The following is a 21,512-nucleotide window of genomic DNA, read 5'->3' on the forward strand; positions in this document are numbered from 1 at the left end:
TCCGTAATTTTCTTACGGTGTACCTTTTGGACAGAACGTTACATATCCTTCAATATAGACTGGGATAACCTGGTTGGTAGGGCACTGGGCCCATGTCCAAAAGTTCGCGGGTTCGATCGCCGCTGACCGAAGACTCCCTGAGCAGTAAATGGTGACTGATGCGCGTTAAATCTGTCGAGTCTCAAAGTCCACCATGTTCCAATAACAAATCAATACCTCTGGGGGTACTAATCCAGAAGTTTCCATGTCTTCTGGATTGGTACAAAATTACAAGACTACGGAGTTCAACATTTTTTGTCGTAAACCCGAAATTGGGTTGGCTGTTCAACGAAGGATATAAAAAATAAAATATCCTTCAATATATATATGTATTTAAAATCCTTATTAAAAAATGAATACAAAACAGTACGTACATACTAAGGAATTTGTTAAAACTTTTAAACTTTCTAAGAGCCTGGACCGATTTTTAAGAGCCCGCTTTTCTAAAATATGATTTTTATGTCTAAAATGTAAAATAAGTTAAATTTTGACTGAAATGAAATTTTAGTTATAATATTTTAGGAGATGGGGTGACAAGGATTTGTATACCTCTGCAGAAAACATAAAGTGTACGCATATATAGTTTACTCAAACTATATTTAACTCTGTTTTAACTACAATTTGTGTCTTCAAATAGTTTTTGGTATTTTGTACAACTGCTTATCTCAACTGTGATTTCTTAAATCTCACTCATAATTTTTCGTTCTTTACTAGCTTAAGTATTAGTTCTAGATGTTCATTTTTTTTGTCTTCATTTTCATCATTAAAAAAGAATTTGAAAAGATATATTAAGGGATTAAGGACTATACAATATACATTAAAATAAGACAGTTATCAGCAACGAGATACCAAAGCAGCATTAAGATATACAACAATAAGTAAACAACAAGCAAATTCGAATTTCGTATCCGGCTTTCACCTACCACAGTGCTGACATAAAATATCCTTAGTGGTAGACCGATCTTGGGTTAGCGTCTCCATGCCGTCAGGCTAACCGTTAGAGGTTTTCGTGTTTTTTTCTCCACATGTTACGCAAATGCGGGTTAGTTCCATTAATAAGTCCTCCACTAAAGTAAATTTCTTCCAATACTCGATCCAGGAGTTTGCTCGTCTTCTGGATTGGGTTCAAAATTACAAGGCTATGGAGTTGAACATTAGTAGACGTAAACCCCAAAAAAATTGGGTCGTCTGTTTAACGACGTTATAAAATGAAAAGTAAACAACAAAAAGCTGCAGTGGCTCAAGGAACAGAGTGCAAATAAACACATTGTGGACAGTATACAACAAGATAAAACCGTCTATAGCGTTCCTGTGGAAAAACTGAGCGTTCCTAACGCGAAAAAGATATAATAAGCATATAATGCGCTACGTTCTTAAAATTCACTATCTATTTAGAACAAATATTAATTTTTCTGCTATTGTACTGAACATTATTATTCAAAAGATATAGATTATGTAATACTTGTATTAGGAAAAATAAATCAATTACATCATATAAATCAAATATACGACAATAATTAATTCCCACTTTGTACCGTTTTTAAGGTAGAAATGCTACCTCGTCAGTTTTACTCCTCAAATGGCTTTAACAAAGGGGCTTTTACAAAGTCTACACAGCTATTCCACTAACTAAAAACCACTTTTAAAACTAAAGCCGTTTGAAGGTTAAAAAGTGGATTTGAACTTTAATGAACACCATGTATATGATGTTCACTAACAATTAGAGGTATGATTTTTTAACAACATATTTCAAAAAATCGTCAACTCCTACGTCTGTCTTTACTATTCTGTAATCTTAAATAAGTATTCTCATGTTAGCTAAACTACTAATATTCTTTGAGTATTCTACAATAGCTAAATTGATTAGATGAATTATATGAAAAATTTGTAGTGGCCGATAAGCAATAGTTTAAGAATTCAGTTCTCTCAGGCTAGCCGTGGGAAGTTTGCGAGTTTTCTGTTCTTTATGTAATGTAAATGATACTTAAGTTTATTCAGAAGATCTTTAACAAAAACGAGTTTTATAATAATGACTAAAAAGAAGAATTTAATAAAATGTAAAAAAGTTGAAAACGTCATTTTGCAAGTAGAAGGAAATTTTTTTATCTTTGTCCAGCCTAAAATGAAAATTGTAGGGCTCATCACTATTATAATTAACTTCGATTCATTTATTTTTTAAACTGATGCAATTGAAGCTTTTATTGTAATCCAGCTCACTAGTTAGTGTTGAAAGTAGTAAAACTTTTAGTTCTCGATAAATTCTGTTCATCGCGATCAGCGAGCGATTGAAGCATGCATTGTGATTAGAGAGAGAGAGAGAGAGTGAGTTCAAATTTAGAATAGTCGGAAAGTGGTCTGAAATTGCATTGCTGCAATAAGTCATAGTTGACGCGTACTGCTATCAGACACAGACCTCAATTGAGAATTTGAGAACATTAGTTTGTCGGAAAGTTGTCTGAATTTAAATTGATGATTCAACTAAAATAATTTCTGGTTGTAGCTGCCAAGAAGCATTTAAAATTAGCTTGGGTGCACAAAGATCCAGTAGACTTTTGAACGATCTTGCCAGAGCTTGAAATTTCGTTGCAGGATTCTGCCTCTACAAATACAAAAACAACTTAATATATAGTTTGTCTAAAGTAAAAACTCCCCTAACCATTCATCTGGGACAGGTTTTGTCTCGGATCGGCGAGAGAAAGGTAATCTTTTACTCCGGTCTATTGTGTTAGCCATAGACTGAATAGAAGCTCCCTGAAATGCGCTATTCTTGTTTCTATAGCAGCAGACGGTCTCAGATTTTGTGGCGGGGCGTTGTTTTTATCGTAGACAAGCTATACCTGGTAGTAAAAGGCAGTAAACAAAAAGTTTTGCAAACATTAAACATTATTGTTTTCAAACCTTTAACTACAAATTTTGAAGTAATATGAGTACTAAATACTTTTATACCCAAAACAAAAATCAAGTAATACCCTACATTATGAAAAACATATCCCTTTTAACACTGGAAAATTAAAATTAAGAACTACTTAAAGATTTACTTTTTGAGTCTGAAGATTCAATTATATAATTTTACTAAGATAGTGACTCGATAATGCTGAGCTTTAACGCATCTAATAATTATAAATTAATATTCGGAACACTTCGGAATATTTTATTTAAATTCCTCAATTTTTACATATTATTAAATTTCCATTTTAATAATATGTAAATTATCCAAAAATATTTTGATATTTCTAGCGTGTAAGATTAAAACACATAGTATTATATCGTATAAGATTGAAAAATTAGTTAATGAAGGAACTAGGCTTAAGATTGGGTAACTAAACTTTTTGGCGAAAATGGGAGGTCTGTTTATTTCCAACACTCTAGTTATTAGCAAAAAATTATTTCGATATTTTTTAATTATAAAAAAAACAGTCGAATAAATAAAAAAAATCTGGTAGATGATCGGAATTATATTTGCACTTATATATAAAATCCAGAAAAAAAGAAGAAAAAAGGAAGAAAAAAAAGAATGTAGTTTGAAAAATACTTTCTATTCATATTTAGAAAATTGAACTTAGGTCCAATTATTAGCAAAAAAATTATTTTGATGTTTTTTAATTATAAAAAAACAGTCTAATATATAAAAAAAAAACTGTTAGATTATCGGAATTATATTTGCACTAATATATAAAATCCAGGAAAAAAAAAAGAAAGAAAGTAGTTTGAAGAAATATTTTCAATTCATATTTAAAAAATTGAACTTAGATCTAATTATTAGCAAAAAAATTATTTTGATATTTTTTAATTATAAAAAAACAGTCTAATAAGTAAAAAAAGATCTGTTAGATTATCGGAATTATATTTGCACTAATATATAAAATCCACAAAAAAAAGAAGAAAAAGAGTAGTTTGAAAAAATATTTTCGATTCATATTTAAACAATTATTGATATTTGATTTTTTAAATTAAAGAAACTTCAATGATAAATAATAGTTTTTCTTAGATCTAAGTAACTACAAATAAGTGTAAAGTTGAAAAATTATAGTTTTGAAGTGAGATGTGTTTGAAAGATTTTACCTTTTACGCAGAAGAAAGACACCGGTGTTTCATGTTATATTTCATAACCATAATATATTAAAATGCTAAAAAAAAATTTTTCTCATTCTGACCTAAATTAATATGAAATAATGAAAAACACACGAAAAATATCTTTAATGAAAATTCTGAGTCAAAGGTTTAAGGATTAATGAATTAATTAAATACAACAAAAATACTCTTTCTTTGTTTAGATTTTTATTTTATTTTTAAGAGATTATTAAAGATTTCTTTTTAAGGAATTAAAGTTTAACTTATTATAGGAATTGTATATAATAAATATCGATGCTTCGATAATATTTTGTAAAGAAATCTTATAAAAACATTTCTCTTTAATGCTGAGATTTAATCTTCTATAACTTGAGAATTTGATCAGTTGTTTTTCGCACGTAAAGTAGTAATTATTTCATTTTGCTGATAGTGACTAGATAATAAATATTCGTGATTTCATCATATATTCTATTAATTATAAAAGAACATTCAGAATACCTATTAACATTTTCTTAAAATGTATCATTTTTCTACTCGTTACTGTCGTGAAGCTTATCCAGAAATATTAAAAGTGAAGGAAAAAAAAATAGTAGCTGACATAAAAACAAAATTTCATTATATATTGGGTTAATAAATATTATCTGGAAATAACCAGTAAAATCACTATAACAATAGTGCTTTATTTTTAATTTTTTTAGTTATTCTGAAATAAGTATTCAAATGAAATTTATTTAAAAATAAATAAACATCGGAAGTTCAAAATAATATTTAAATTCTGAGAAAATGAATTTGAGAATTCAATCAACTGCTTCTCAGATCTGAAGACTCAATTTTATTTTGCAGATTTTATCTGTGCCATAATCAAAATAAATATTAATTATTAATGAATATTCGGAATACTTATTAACCTTCCAACTCTATAATGGCATGCAGGTATTCAAGGAATATTACTTCCAAGAATAAAAAAAAGTGCAGCCAAAAGCACAAGATTTGATTAGATAGATTGAGTTGATAAAAATTCTTTGATAGAACTGATAGAATTAATCATAGTTATCAACCCGACTAGCTAAGGCAAGTATCAAAATGATTATAAGAAGAGTGAGTTGAATAAGTACCAGTACCTAGTTGCAAATATATATATATATTTTTTCGACGTTTCGGGTAGTAATTGCGGATTGGCCTTTGAAAAATAAATGGTTATACATAATTCTAAATCCCTCGTAAAGATAACTTTTGGCGAAAATAATATTAAAAAGAAAAGTCTAATGATACACAGAATTATTTTTTTTTAAGAGCTAAACTATGAGAATTCAATTGTTCCCTCATTTGGACTCCTTAAATCCGTTTCCAATCTGTCTATCTGTGTTTCAAATTTATTGTATTTTTCAGATATCTAATAAGTCAATTTAAAAATGATGTAAATCATTATTTTTTGTATTATGTATTCTAAGAACTCAGTAAAAAAACACGATGGATGGAATTAAAGTTTTTAGTTAAGAAAGACGAAAATAAATTTTTAAAAAATATTATATCAAGCATTTTGGGGAAAATGCAAAAGATGTTTAAGTTTTGATCAGATGCTGTTTTCCCTGCCTCATTTTTATCTAAATTTGTTTTAATGAAAACAAATCGAAAAAATTTCCGAAAATAATTCCATATCGCGGGACTAATTTTATACGCGTATAATTATAATTATTTTTCATTTCCTTTATTATAGAAACTAAAAAACTTTATTCTAGTTTTTCTTTTAATAAATTTCCATTGTTTACGTCCATCGTCTTTCTTCTTCTTTATAAATTTCTATTGTATGAAACAACTAATCATTAAACTTAAAATAATTTATTAAATTTTGCAATTTCTACGTGCAACAGAAAAAAAAGAAAGAAAAGTTGCAAGTATTGTATTGCAATAGAGACAAACCATAACCGCTTACTGCTTCTAAATTTTATTTAAAGCTAGATGTTGACTTGAAATTGTTTATTCCCCAGTCATTTTAAAATTTTATATATTTATGCATATATATATATATAGTATATATATTGCATATATATATATATATATATATATATATGCATATATATATATATATATATATATATATATATATATATATATATATATATATATATATATACACACACCCACACATACTGCCCTACACTAATGGAAGAGACACTTTCAATTTTCGACATTGTTGTTGAATTTTGAAGAGTATAACTATAAACATGTAACTTATATGGATTACTTTGGTTGGCAATAACTCCATAAAATTTCTCAAACATAACTTAAATATTTATGGAGATATGGACATTTTTATGGAAAAGCTAATTTTTTTGTCTAATGGTTTTTTGCTATAACTATAAAAACGTATTCAATAACATTAAAGAAATTTCGAGTAATTTTCAATTATTTATAGCATAATAATTATAAAATGTGAAGAAAAAAAATAGTTGTAAACTGCGCAAGATATGAGAATGTAAAATAATTACTTTATGCTGGGCATGCGCGAAAAAAAAATTAAAATATTTTTATTTTTCATAACTTTTAATGAAAATTAAAATATTTTTATTTTTCATAACTTTTAATGAATCATATTTTGCAACTAATGTAAAAAGTCAAGTTTAAATAACCTATTATAGTAATTGTGGCACATTTTAAAAAAAAAGCTCGAAATGATAAGGGGTTTTCACTTGTGAAATTTCAAATCATTAGACGAAATTTAATGACAAATTAATATAATAGTCAATTATCGTACATACACCAAAAGAGATGGTATAAGGAAAGGAAACGTGTGAAAGAAAGCATACTTTTATGAGGGATGATCCCTCATAATGCCGGTGTCATTTTTAATAATTATGTTATTAAATTTTTAATTTCATTTTTGATTATAATACCAGTGTACAAAACTCCTTATCATTCAGAACTGTCTGTAAAGTACAATTTTATTTTCGAAAATTGCTTGAAAGTAGTTAAATTTTCAAGACATCCAAATTTGATTTTTTTTCCTCAGTTACAAAATACAATTCACTTCAAAATTATGAGTTTTCTTATGAGTTTCTCCCATGCATTATATGAGAGAACGAAAATGCTGATATCTTGCGCAACTTTTTAAGATATTTTTTTCAAGTTTTAAAATAACAATGTTGCTATTAATTAAAACATTTTCGAAAAATTTAGTTCAATTTTACTTAATATTTTTAAGGTAATAGCAGAAAAAAAGGTAAGAAAAAGAGTATTGTTTTTTTTTTCTCTTAAAAATGCTATGTCTTCATAAATATTCAAGACAAGTTTAAGAAATTATATGCAACCAAAGTAATCGATGAAAGTTACCAGCTTATTGTTATACTTCCTTACGTAAAAGTTCACAATTCAAAAACACTTGTTTTCGTTAGTAATTAATTGCCCTGTTTTTCAAACCTCTGAAAGATTTTAAGCTTTCTTGATAAGTAATGGGTAGAAGTCGCATGAACTAAACAACTTAAAACTTAAAAATTACGTCAAAGTATCTCTTGAGAAATTCAAAAAAGTGTCAAAAGCTGAACCACAACAGTGTTACACATAGTATATATGCTTAATTGTTTTAAAAATGGTAGTGGTCAAATAGAAATTAAGTTTATAAATGCAACAGAAATAATTCTGTTTTTACATGGTATTTTTACTTAATGTGTTCTATTTAATTTGTTGTAAATTTTTTGAGTGATCCGCACACTATTGTATTGATATATTTTGCTTTGGCTATATTGATACAATATTAGAAAGCACTCCTTTTTGCTGATATAATCGTGTGAGCTGGTGAAATGAATATATCTTTTTATTTTCTGGATTTTATTAATGCTTTTCCTTTTCTTTTCCGGATTTTTTCCCGAATTTTTAGCATTATTATTTTTCATTTTACCTTTTTTCATTGTTCGGTAATTTTTTCCATGTTTTCTCTACATTTTGATCTTATTTTATTAGTTTTATTTACTTGCAGCTCATGCGCAGTAAATAAAACTTTTTGTTTTTCGTAATTTTCCTCGTTTTTTTTTCGCTATGTCCTTTTTATATTTATTTATTATGCTATATATACAATATTGGTATATGTATTTTTAAGGCATTTTTTATTTTTGCTCCATGTCGAAAAGTTTGTTTTTTGCTTTCCCTTAACTCAAACTCATTTTCAATTGGATATTTATTATTTAGCGATATAGACGCATTATAAGGAGTAATTTTTTATCTTAGGCTAATTATTCTTTATTTAAAAATATCGCATTTATTATCGTAAATTAATGTGTCCTGATGAAAATCTTTACGCTTTCCCATTAAAGAATTTTCTATTTTATTTCATTTTATTCTTCTTCTTTGTGTTATATATATATATATATATATATATATATATATATATATATATATATATATATATATATATATATATATATATATATATATATATATATATATATATATATATATATATATATATATATATATAGCACACCAGTGTCTCAAAGGGTTAATCATTTAATGTTCCCAAAATGGTAATCTTATTATTTAAATAATGAAAAAGATCATTTTATGGAGAAATCATTTTAAGGGAAAAAGTGAGCTCATTTTGTTGTTGCAGATAAATTATACTTTTAGAAAAAAAATTACATTATTTTAATGAGCTCAGAGCTTGACAGCGTCTAATGAATACTGTACATAAGAAGACTGATGAGTCGTATTTTAATGAGTTAAATCAATGAGCAGCGGGATACAGAAATGATCTGCGTCTTTCACTTGAAAAGCTGTTTCTCAATAAGACAGATCGGTTGGGAAGTTCTAGAAACTATGCAACTAAAATTTAGTTCGTTTAAAAAAACATATTATTTTTCAGTATGTGTTAAGAACAAATCTGTCAAACCAAATCCGTTTGTTGGAATCGAAAATGCATAAAAATATCGAATTATAATTGGAATAAAAAGTTCTCTATTTGCCCAGTTGAGTAGAGGAACAAAGGTTGGAGGTTTACACTAAGTTGGATTAAGTTTAATTGGGCCTGGGGATGACGGGTAACTTGCGACCCATCCCCTATCAATACTGAATTAGAAAAAAATTTACCTAAATTCTGAAATATTGAAAATTTTTATGCCATTCTATTCAAGTTAAGTTTATTTCACAAAAACTCGAAATGAAAAAGCCTTTTGAAATTTTTATTTTTTTACAAAAGTAATTACATTAAAATACTATTCAGTCAGCTTAAGCACCCTGTTTTATCAATGCTAAGAGATTCTTAGAGCCATTAAACGTGAAAATTATAAAAATCGAAGGAGTATAAAATTAGAATTTTCCATTTTTACTAAATGAGTAATATTTTTTTGGTGTTTACCACCAAACAATCCCAATTGTTGTAAAAATTCTTAAAGAAAATGAGTTTAAAAACCAAGCACTTCTGGCTTGAAACCAAAAGAAGATTATAAATTAAGTTAAGGGATTGGGGACAGTGGTGTGAGATGTAAAAGGAAATAACATGACCAAATTTAATACATTTTTTTTTATTTTCCAAATTTTACACTTAAAAAACGTAATTTATTTTTAATGATTTTGAAAACAGATTGCAAAACATTACGCTTGCAAAAATTTCATAAATGTTTAGAAAATTGCAAAAACCGATTTTATTTTTATAAACCTATGAGGAGCCTTAAAAAGTTTGGGGGCTTTTTAAATTTCGGCGTACAGCTTCCGCAGCCCTCTTCTTAAGGCGGCTTTGGGCTTACGGAATTTCGTGCAGAAGACTATTAAAAAAAAAAAAAAAAAAAAAAAAACTAGAAACTCAAAATGAATCTTAGCAACTTCAGTCGCTCTTAAATCTCCAATAGTAGATACGTTTGTATATAAAATGAACTTCTTGTAGTGTAAATTAGCATTAAATAATTAGTATTTATCTAATTGTTTAGTAAAATAAATCGTAAGAAACTAGTTTCAAACATTAGTATTAAACAATTGGTACAAAATAAAATTCAAATTTCATTTTAATTTTGATTTGACAACTCTGCCAAACAGACAGTCACGATTGTTGTAAAATATTTTTTACAATTATGTTTAAATAAGGATGCTCTTTTTTTTTAAAAAAAAAATATATATACATATACCGTAAACCGGGGCGAGTCTACCCATTTTTTCAGTTTGTCAACTTTCAAGTGGTCAAACTTTTGTAAATATTAAAGAAAAAAGGCTTTTAATAGGTGTTTCGGAATCGCTATTTATCCCTCTTTAAAGCTGTGAAATCGATTTTAGAAAATATGAACAGTTACGCTGTTACTGTATATTTTTATAGAACTGCTGACAAATCTCTCGTATGGGGCGAGTCTACCCATTCTACTAAAATGAATGTTAACATTGTAAATAATCAAATTTTACTATTAAATTGTTATTTTAGTTACTATATAGGATATTTATGAAGTAAAATTCATAACTTTATTATATATTCCATTTTTTTATTCATAAAATAACACAAATTGAGTATTTGATCGATTATCACATTTTGATCACAGTTTTGTTTTTATAATCATTAACATTATAAAATAAAAAAAAATTCTGATTATTGTTGATAAAAATAAATTAAAATTAATATAAATTTACAATTAAATAATTAATAAATAATAATAATTAAAGATTATTAACAAAATCGAAATTCAAACATTGGGAATCATGAAAAATCCTTTTCCCATTCTTTTGGGAGGTAATAATAATTTATAAATAATAATTTATTTAACTTGCATTAAATAAAAAAAGTTAATTTTGTAATATAAAAATTGAAAAAATAGGTAAAATAAACATATTTTATATTTACATTTATATTTAACCTATAAATTTTCGTATTAATGATAAATTTATCAATGCAGAATTAAAATAATATACTCAAATTCATTTAAAATGACTTAATTTTAATATAAACAAAGTTCTAAATTATATTATTATGCTTTATTAAAACTAAATACGAATGGGTAGACTCGCCCCGCGAATTCTGGCTTTTTGTTTACAACAGCAAAACTTGCATTCTTTTTGTTTTTTTTTCATATAAAATTAATGTAATCTTAGTCTTAGATAAGTTTATCACTTAACCAAAGTGAAAATAGTAATAATAATAATATACTTACGGAGCACCAACTAAAAGTTTGCTGATTTTCAATACAAATCTCTCAAAAGACGTTTGAACAGGTCGGTTAAAAAGACACCAAATAAATAAAAACGGATCAAACTACTACAGCGCCATCTTCCTTAGAGTCTGAACTAAGTCCTCCGTCGGTAAAAATTTTTTTATTTGCAATTTAAAATAGTGAAAATTAAATAAAACTAAAATGGGTAGACTCGCCCCTGGATGGGTAGACTCGCCCCGGTTTACGGTATATATATTCTTGTTTTTGCATTATAGAGATGAAATTCTTCCTTTATAAAAAATAGAACGTTAATTAGAAAGTATGAACAAAAATAAATCTCTAAATCAATGTTAGTCATCTCACCATTTCTTTATTTTTTTTTTAAATTATTTTTTTCTCATTTATTAGTTATTTCCTTAATTTGCTTTATGATGTCGCAATATCGCCATGATTTCTAATTCAAGGGCATGGAGATACCACAGACCATTCACACAAAAACAATTCCTCCTCCCCAAAACAATTCGTTCGAATTCTTGCTTTACACACACACAGCACTCATCGATGTTGACCCCAGATGACGTCACCTTACCTGACCCCCAACATGTCCACCCTCCCTCATTCACCTGCAAGCATGGCGGAAAAAAAAAGAAAAAAAGAAAAAAAACCAGTTACCTGTTGCGATTCGAAGACGGAAAGTGAAGTTACCTTTTGGAAGACCTGAGACTTCACAGAAAGAATCCGAACAGGTAAGAAGGCGAAACGTTGCCGCGAGGCCGATATTTAAAGAGCATGGTGTTTTCCCGCGTTTTGGTTTCGAATTTATAAAAAATAAACCTTATTTTCGTTCGAACACCTGTTGGATTGTCTGTTTGGTGGGGACCCATAGTGCCATTTATGTTTGTGTGAGGAAGTATTATCATAACAGGTATGAAAAAATTATGTTATTATAATTTTTTTGATATTCTTACAGCCACTTGTATGCGTTAACTTTGCTTTGAACATATATATATATATCAATGATTTAAATATTTAAATCCTTTTAAACCAATATCATTTGTTGCTGTAAATCGATATCTTTGGTATAATTTTCTTAATGCAGCATTTATTAATAAATTTAACATAATATTTATGAATATGTCACATATTTTTATTTATTCTTAACTCATGACAAATAAAGTGTTTCTATAGTATTTCATATACATATTACTAGAAAGTGGACTTTAATATTTTTCAGACAAAGCGAACATAAATATTAATAAAAGTATTATTAAAAATAGAAAAAGGGAATCAATTTGATATTGATTTGAAAGTATCATTGTTAAAAAAAAATGTTCTGGAACATAAATTTGACACGCTTAAATGCTTTATTTAAAGGTTTCATTTCAAATAATTTATTGAATACAATATTGCTAAAAATGGTTGTTTATTTATTCGTTATTTTTTATTAATTAATCCATTCATATTTACATAAGGGCAAGAAATTTTGTTGAATATAATCTGAAAAACCCCACGTGCCAAAATAACAACTAATAATTGATTTTAAAAAGAATTAGTCATACATAATTATTTTTTTAAAAAGAATATCAGACGTATTTATGAAAGATAACTGCTTTTGTTTATTTTAAGAAAATGTGTTAAATGTATTTTTAATAATGTATTTTTTGAAAAGGAAAGTTTATTTTTTAGTAAATATCATCAATGTCATATTTATCAAAAATATAAACTTATTTTATTTAATAAAAATCAAGTTTTTTAAGAAATTATTTGAATTTGCGATTTTTATTAGCATTTTTTAAAAAGCATTAATAATGTTTATATTAGCATTTATAATTTTTTGTAATGTGTGTAGTATTATAAAGTCTTGAATCGTCTTATAATTAATACTACAAAAGAAAATAATTTTCAAAACTACATATTATAATGGCTGTACTTCAACTTTGGTAACATATTGATTTTATGCTATTGAACTACGCTATTTAAAGCTTTTTTATACGCTATTTTTACTTTTATTAATAATTATATGTGTATGTAGAACTATAATGAATATGAAAAACACGTATCTTCTTTTTCGTTTTGAATAAAATGTATGTACAAAATACTTATATTTTCATAAATGAATAAATATGAAAACAGTATTCATTCATTTTATTTCTAAGAATTAAATTCAAAAATTATTCGTTTTATTTAATAAGAATGAATGAGAAACATAAAACTTATTTATTTTATTTAATATCGATAGATAGGAAAATAATATTCTTTCCTTTAATTTACACGAATGAATTTTAAAACTTATTTATTTTTTATAATAGCTATAATTACAAAAGTAATAGTCATTATTTTTATTTAGTGAAAATGAATATGTCGTTAAAATTTATTCATATTATTCAATATGAATGAATAAAAGTGCAATATTATCACATGCTAGTTAATATAAATAAATACAAACACAATATTTAATGATTTTTAAAAAATGAAATAAGCGAACAGTAAACTTTTCTTTATATTTTAAATACCATAAGAATATGAAAGAGTTTAAAAATTGTAAAAAAAGACAGTAGTTTATTTTAAATAGAAAAACATATTTTTTGACCAAAAAAATAATTTATTACTTTTTTTTCAAAATAAAATGTTAAAATACAGAGTTCTTATAAAAAGTGATTTTAAGGAAAAGTAGTTTATGATAATTTTTAATAATATTCAAATTATTTGCTTTAATAATTCATGAAAGAAACATTTATCTTAATTTAAATTATCCTAAAAAAATTATACTTATTCCTGTTGCTTTCAACATGTTGATCATTATATGAAATTTTTTTTACCTACTTCAATTCTACCCACATGTAAATAAATAAATTTAATAACTATTTCAACTCGTTTTTTTCTCTTAATTTTTAAGCTATTTTATTTAATAATAATGTCCGTTTCACTCAAATTAGAAAAATAAATAAAGCGGATTTTCAATGAAAACCGGTTCATTTAACGATTTGATTGAATTACTTTACGTTATAGAACCGGTACTCTATTTATATTTAAAAAATAGCTTTTTAATTCTGAAAAACTGAGTGTTTTTAAAATGCTACTTACAGATTCCATAATAAAAACATAACTTATTATTGAAGTCAGTAAAATTTCTGGCTATTAATATTGCACTAACTAAATAAATAATCCCAAGGAAGTGAAACCGAAAGATATTACTTGATCATAAACGTCTTTCGCTTCAAAAAATTTAAAAATTGGAAGTCTTTTCTTTCTCTCTCTCGGCTACTGCGTTTTTTTTAGTTCTGCTTCTCACCTTTTATTTTCATTGGCAACTTTACGTTTTATATTTCAAATCACTTTTGTTTCTTCTCATTTACGTTTGTTAAAGCTTGAAAACCGGCACATGTTTTTGAGCTCTTAACTGTTATTTTCAATTTGTATATTTTCGAAGCTAATGATAAGTATTTAATCAAGTAATATTGCACTAAGACGTCCGGTGGCTGAGTGGTAGCGCTTCGCACTCCCATGCCACAGGTCCTGGCTTCGATCCTCGGGCCGGGCAAGGTTCACTCAGCCTTTCATCCCTTCAGTGGATCGATAAATGAGTACCAAGCATGCTTGGGAACTAAACACTGGGGGTTCCGCGTTCGGCTGACCACCTAAACCGGAACATCTGCTCCTGCACCCCAGATCCCTAGGTCAAGAAAACTGATATGGGCACAGTAGGCCTTGACCCTCTATGGACTGTCGTGCCACTAAGTTTTAATATTGCACTAACTGTCTTGAACAGCTTTGAAATGAAATCAATAATATTGTTGTTATTTAGTAAGTTAAAATAGAAAACTTGTGTTTATAAATCATTATGAGACTTGCCTGCATATTCCTTGCTTTCATCTAAACACAATATAAATGCAATTTATATTGCATGCAAAATCTTATATAGGCACTATATTTTCCGCATACAAACAATTAATAAGAATTGACTGGCAAATAATTTACAAACATCCAAGGTAAAGTGCAGCTTTAAACTTACTTGAATAGTCTATACACAATATTATTAAAATTATTTCCTTAACTTGAGTGAAGTATAGAAATTATTATCTTTTTAGAGTTGCCAATAATGTAATTAAAATTCTTACCTTAAGCATGCTTGATCCTGTCCATAAAATTTAAAACCCCTATCTAAGTATCCTTGAATTGTCTATTAAATTACTATAAGTAAGATCACAAACATATTTGAAATTTCTATATTGTTAAAAATCTTTATCTTAAACATAATACTCGAATTTTCTTTAGTGTTATCAAAATTATTGTCTTAAGTGAATTGAACTGTCGATAAAATTGTTAAATTTATTGCTTAGTGGTTGAAAGTAATATCGATAAATATTAATAATCAATAAATAAAACCACATTTCAAATGTAAGTACTTTATATCGATTAAATATCTGAAATTATATTTTTATTCACTGTCATTTGCCTGATGATCAAGGTTTATGAATTTTCATGAAATAAATTATTGTTATCCCCGACAATTGGCTTTTAATATCTCATAAATATCCTTTGAAAAGACTGGAATATTCGCGAAAATGTAAGATTATATTAGGAATTTTTTATGACACATTTAAAATTTTTATTGAACATGCAATTCTTTTGTAATAAAACGTTACTAATACAGAAATCGAAAAAGTAATATTCAATAAAAGATTCCAGCATAAAAAATTATTAAAATAGAATAACTTGTACTAAGGGAGAATTTGAAAATATATATTTTTTGTTTTTGATCAGTTTATTCTGATAAGCGATATCTATTTAATTTTTTTGAAACAACAGCAATAATTTTATTTCATTAAAGAGTATAAATATTTCTTAAATTGTATTTTTTATAATTGCATTAACGAGTTCCATCCCCTGTTCGTTTCGATAACTAACCCCAACAAATGCTTCTCAATCACTTTTGTTTCTTCATGAAAAGCAAATTACTAAGTGAATATTAAAAGTTATTCAATTAAAAGATCAGAAAAAAAAAAGTATTTTACCGAAACAGATTTCATTCAACTTGCATAATTTCTGTCTCCTTTGGAATATAATTTAAACCTATTGATGTTGCGCTAGAAGGATTTCAAATTAACTCAATAAGATTGTTTTTTAAAATTGTATTTAACTTTTGCTTACAATCTCAATTTTACATCTAGTTACTCAAACTACTTGGACACTTTTATTAGTTGTTATTAGGAGGAAGGAATGGGAGATTCAAATTTTACCTGAACAAGTAAATTGAACTGAAATCTAGCTTGAAAACTAAATCGATTAAAGTTAGATTGTTGCTAAACAACTTTCTGACCTTTTATTTCGAATACGTCCCTTCATTAAAAAATGGATATTTTCTTTTCAAACTCGTTCTCTTGTTATTCTAAATAGAAAGAGTAATATAATCTAAATTATGTTCATAAACATAAATTATGTTATTGATACATAAATGAAGTTTAATCATTAGCTTTAAAATTTTTGAAATAAATTTCTATCTACGCAGTAAGAAATTTCGGATCTAATTACGGTAAAAACATACTGGCACCTTGAGTGCAGCATCCATGAAAGCAATTTTACAGTAAATTATTTAACTGTAATTAATTTTATAATTTGAGATTAATAAATAATTTGAGATTAATAAATAATTAGTAGATAGTTTTACTGCAATTATTTAAATACTACTGTAAAAAATTATGGTATAATATTTTTCGGATTTTACTGTAAAATTGGTACTGTAAGAATATTACTGTAAAAAATAGGGTATATAATATTTTGGTCCCGTGAAATTAAGAATGATTCGTAACAAAATAGAAATATTTGATTTTTAAGATTGGCTGTTTTTAGTAAATATATCTCCAAAAATTATTGTAAAAATGCAAAGGGGATGCATATGTTTTTGAGTAGCCGTTCCAGTAAACACCAGATGTTCGAGAGCGGCAAAATAGGGAGGAGTTGAAGTACAATTATAGCACTAGAGTAACCGATACAAACAAATTTATCAAATGCTGCATTTTGACACTAATATATGGTTTGTAAAAACAAAGTGCAAGGTATTGTTTTAAATTTTCATTACTGAAAAATATAGTGCTAAAATCTTCATTCTAGGTTGTATTAGTAATTTATAGTATTATTTTCTTTCTCTGGAAGAAGCTTTTCCTTTTTGCGTTTTTAATGTTTTGATTTTTTTTAATTTATTAAGGAATCAATACGCACTAATAGTTATTTAAAAATTAATGATGAATAAGAAACAATTTCTGGTTCTTTTTGTAGACACTACTGGAGTAAAAAAGACCTTATCAGACTGTGCAGACCTAAATCTCTGTACAAACGATTTGGAATTATCATCATTATTTTTTTTTTATCTAAAGTTAGTTTAATTATAAAAAATAATCTTAAAGAAATTAATAATTTATAAAATAGTCATGAAGATAAGCAATTAATTGAAACATCTTTTTTATTATTTTAAACGTTTTATTTATACGCTATATTAATTGAAATATATTTATTAGGCACAATGTGAAAAAAAACGAACCTTCCAAGAAAGTTGTATACTCAAAATTTGATTTCTCAGGAATTTCGTTCAAATTTTGTATTTTGACTCATAAAATTACGTTCTTTAAAATGATATGAAGCATTCCACGAAATTTTAAAATTTTTGACTATTATTAAATAAAATAATAATAAATAATTATAAAAAAAATTTTTTTTCACATGAAATACTTTGGATAAACAAATTTCATGATTTTTTTCCCAAAATTTTTTCATTCGCTCAAATATTTCTGGAGATATGACGAAGTAAGCAAAAAGAAAGATTAACATTAAGGGTTCAAACTTTAGACCCCTCTCCTAACCAAATTAGTGGGATCATATTTCTCATATTGCGACTAATCCTATATTTTAGGGAGTCCGATATCCATATTCGTAGAAAAGAAGTTATATTTATCCAGATTAAGTATATTTTGTGCCTGATTTCGTAACTTAAAATATAAGCACTAATTAATTAGTATATTTTAGGTTACCCCTTTGAATCGTTAAGATTCAGATCCTAGTACAAGAAGATATGATCAATAAATCAAAAGTTAGTCACGTTGGTTCGTTTATTTTCTTCTGAATTGTACATCATGAGGCACACATTTTATTTGTAGGAAGGAGATTCAATGGTATAATTTTGTTAGGATATCATTTCACTCGATTTTCCGAAACACAAATAAGTACTTTTAGTTACTTTTTGGGATTAAATCTTGCGGAAATACAATTTACGTACCAATTCACTACGCCAGTGGTATCCAAATGGCGCTAGAGTAAGAGGGGTTTTATGATTTAGTACTTTTCAAAACCAGTGAAGAGTTTTGAAACCTCGATTATTCTTAGCTCAATCCATTGTTTATGTAATCTTTCGGTTGTTTTTAGGAAATTATGCCAATGAATATATTTCATATATATTATATATATTCATATATATTCACATATGTTACATATATTCATATATATTATATCATATATATTTCAAATATTCTAATTAAATAGAAATGGGATTTTTTAATAGGAAATATATTTCCACTAACAATATAGTGAACAAATTATAAAAAGACTAAGTATTTATAAAATATTGCATTAGTATTTTTTTATCGCGCTTTTCAAATCAAAATAAAATAATTATTTTCCTTAATAAGGAAATACGTTTCCTTAATAATCATTTTCAACTTTCACAGCAGCTCTTTTAAATTTTCATTTCGAAATAAATCATAATTAGACTTATTTTGTTTAGTTTCATCTCATGTATAAACACCAAAAACAAATTCATAACTAGACGGATATAGCACAAGGACAGCAAATTTAATTGTCGGACAAAAACCTAATTTAAGATTATTAATGAGAAAACGATGAAAAATCTTCATCCTCCGAATTAAATATTTCAGAAATAGTCTTTTACAGATTATCACGTTCACAATTATCTTAATACATTTTATTTATAAAGTAGTGGTTCCGCCGATTTTGCACAACAATCAAAATTGCACCAGTAACTAAAATTACATACGAAAGTACTTCAAAAGTAAACGAACCTGCTTTTATTCATCAATTACACTTAGAAATTACTTTCTGCTTTAGTATTTTGTATGCGGGCTTTCTTTTCGGAACTGAGGAATGCTGGTTGATCTATTTCGTGATATAGCACTAAACAATAATTCAGACCAATTTCCAAAGCAAACTCTCGAAGATCAGGAAAAAGAAGAAAAAAAAACTTAATATTAAGATCCAATCCTACTTTTCCAGTTTGAGAGTCTCATTATCTTTAAACCATCCTGAAAAAAAGCATTTTGCATTCATCTGATTCCATCAAGAAGAAAGAAAGAATTTAGTATTCATGTCCGTCACCTTTGAGGCAACAATGAACTTGCGGGTGGAATAAAGCAGGCAGATATTACGCATTCCGAGTGTAATTAAAAGGACACAATACGCACTTGTCCAGATATTCACCTTGTAAATAGTTGCGTGGCCCTCACATCTTGAAAGTGGCAATTACATTTTTTTTGCTTCCAAAAAGTTCCATCTCGAAGTCCTTTTTACGCAAGAGACTTGATGGTGATAACGCCTTTGCCCACCCCTCTGTTTCGTCATATCTTTCAGGGCATCACTTCTACCCCAGCGGGCTAAATTAAAGGGCGAGGCACAATTTCATCAGCGGGTACTTTTGATTTCTGTAACATTATTTCTAGTTATTTTTTATGATGATAGTTGAGTCATTTTTTGGTGTTTCGTGTTGTTATATGATGGCGAGCTCGTGCCATTGATGGAGAAGGGATAATCTATCTGAGATGCTCAAGATTTCTAATTACAGCCTTATTCCAAATTCTCTTTCAATATTTTTTTCCTTCCCGAATCTAAATGAGTTTTACAATGAATTCTGCTAAATATTTCTCTTTTGTGCAGAGTGTTTGGGGTGTAAGTTGTTAACTTGGCATGAAGATAAAGTCTTGAGGTAATTTCTGAACAATATTAATGGACGGTGATAATTTGTGTCAGGCACTTTGGATTCCTTATCATAGTTTTCTTTTAAGTACTTGTAGAAATTTTTTTTTACCAATTTATTTCTCTGAATCATTAAGAGGACGTCATACCACAGGATAAACTTTTAATTCCAAATTCCGTTTCAGGCAAATCTAGAGTAAGCATTAAAGTTTCAAAGGCTAAAAAGACACAAAATAAAAACAGATAATGAGATGATAACTTAGGTTTACGCAATAGGAAAGTTCTTCACCAATAACTTGTTTGCATTTTGATATTTTAAAATTTCTTTGTCAGTAACTAAAACTTAATAGTTTAATTTGGGTTTGTCTGAACTCACTTTTACTTTAAATTTTAAAGTAAATATGGAGATGAAACTGAATTTGTGATGAAAAGTTTAGCGTTCTCTCGATCTGTATTACCTTGGGACACTGACAAACGTAATGGCAGCATTAGTTTTACTTTTTTATTTCTAATTTGATGACATATCTCAGCAAAAGTAAGCATCCAAAGCATTTTAATAATTTTCGGGAGAGAGAAAGAAAATTTCATTGTTTTGAAACGGATTTTCATTTTCAGTATATTTTTTTTCCAAATATGAAATTATTAAACTAATTAACTGAGGTTTATTTGGTTTCAGAAGAAAACATTTGTAAATGATTTAGCTATGAATACAAATGATAGCTCATTTAGTTTTTAACGGCAATTTTTATTTCATTTAGACATTGAGATGAGATATACCTTGGGACATTATAGCATGTTGTACCTTGGAGATGTGCAGCATTGCATAATTTAAAATAATTACCCTTTAAGATTTCGGTTATAATCTTTTACAATCTCTTAAATAAAGGAAACGTTATCTTCCACAAGTACGTGCTTTTTATGTGTTTTAATAATTTTTTCATTTATATTAATTTACGTATGACTTTATAAGTAGTGAAATTGTTCTACGGCATTCATGTTTAAGGCATATATTTTTGTTCAAAAGAACATTTTCTCTTCCTTCTAAAACAATGAGCGTCTGTGTTATATAACTAAATTAAATTTCTTGGTTTAATTTTTTTTTAGTTAAGTTTTAAATTTGTTAATGTAATGCAAAAAAGAAAAATGTTCTCTCTCGTACTTAGAAGAAAATTTTTCACAGTTCATTTTCCCCTTAAAAAATAATGATGCCAGCATTATCAGATTGGGAACATTTCTGAAAGTTAACTTCAACTGCAACTGCGTTTTCCTTAATGACGTTACTACATACTACTTTCGAATGTAATTTCT

The 21,512-nt window shown here is 27.0% G+C and overlaps 1 protein-coding gene across 2 annotated transcripts in view; it reads left to right on the top strand.

Moving 5' to 3' along the window:
• Positions 1 to 11,894: 11,894 nt before the first annotated feature.
• LOC107442886 (uncharacterized) overlaps positions 11,895 to 21,512 on the top strand; it is a 95,699-nt gene continuing 86,081 nt past the window's right edge. Inside the window, exon 1 of one of the 2 annotated variants that reach the window (XM_016056561.5) lies at positions 11,895 to 12,153. The gene's annotated coding sequence lies outside the window, so the exon portion shown is untranslated. The remainder of the gene's footprint in view (positions 12,154 to 21,512) is intronic. The other variant, XM_043042784.3, reaches the window with a different exon arrangement.

Source organism: Parasteatoda tepidariorum, chromosome 8 (assembly GCF_982258835.1).
Source record: "Parasteatoda tepidariorum strain Cologne lab strain chromosome 8, Ptep-v5.0, whole genome shotgun sequence".
Classification (NCBI taxonomy): domain Eukaryota; kingdom Metazoa; phylum Arthropoda; class Arachnida; order Araneae; family Theridiidae; genus Parasteatoda; species Parasteatoda tepidariorum.